The sequence below is a fragment of the Petaurus breviceps genome, unplaced genomic scaffold (genome assembly GCF_028583685.1).
Source record: "Petaurus breviceps papuanus isolate PSGF00001 unplaced genomic scaffold, PetGlider_PUasm1.0 47, whole genome shotgun sequence".
Lineage (NCBI taxonomy): Eukaryota > Metazoa > Chordata > Mammalia > Diprotodontia > Petauridae > Petaurus > Petaurus breviceps.
The window spans coordinates 6,252,223-6,253,215 of NW_027186349.1; positions in this window are offsets into that span (position 1 = coordinate 6,252,223).

A 993-nucleotide genomic window follows, 5' to 3' on the forward strand; every position below is an offset into this window, starting at 1 on the left:
TAGAGATCTACTGGAAAAGTTGAAAGGGGTATGGGAGAAAATATGGGAGAGAGCAGATTGGAAAAGGGGTTATCCTGTGGGACTGCTATTTTGGGGCATTGGGTAGGGGAAAAACGGGGAGAAATTTGCAATTCAAAATCTGGCGGAAATGTATGATGCAAATCAGAAGTTAAAAAAGCATTTGGAAAAAAATAAAAAATAAAAATACATCACCTTCCAAAAAAAAAAAAAGAATTTCTATTCAGCTTCACCCCTGAGGGCAGTAGGAGAAAAATCTAGTAGAAAAGGAGAAATTGAAGATAATATTGAGAGAGCAGCATCCCAGAGGAAGTAGTAGAACATAGGATACATGCCTTCACACAGGGAGAGACAGAGAGAGAGAGACAGACAGACAGACAGACAGACAGAGAGAGAGAGAGAGAAGAGAACTGAAAACAAAAGCAGGGATATGAGGGCAAAGGAGTTTTCCTCAGAAATATGGGTTTGTGATTAAGAATATCTGTAAATAGACATATATTAAGTAAGGAAGAAAGAATATCTAATCATTATGCCACTCATTTCCTATAAACTCAAAGCCCATAATGCCCATACTATTCATCCTTTAAAAATGGAAATAGCTGGGGAGGCCATGTGGCTCAGCAAGTAAGAGCACCGGCTCCAGTGTCGGGATGACCTGGGGATCAAATCCGGGCTCAGATACTCAGCATCACACCCAGAAATAACTGGCCATGTAACTTTGAGCAAGTTCCTTAACCCTGATTGCTTAAAAAAATGAAAATAGCAACATGGTTAAGAAATTTGTTGTACTACTACCTCATAATGTAAATAAAAAATGTGGAATAATGCCATGATCATCCTTCTATAAATTTATAGAAACATCTTTCCTGTTGCTTAGTGGGGAATGAGAGTAAGAAGGATCCATTTCTATTTACCAACTCTTTTAAAGTTTAAACACAAAATATATAAAGGCATTTCCCATACATCTTTTTTTTT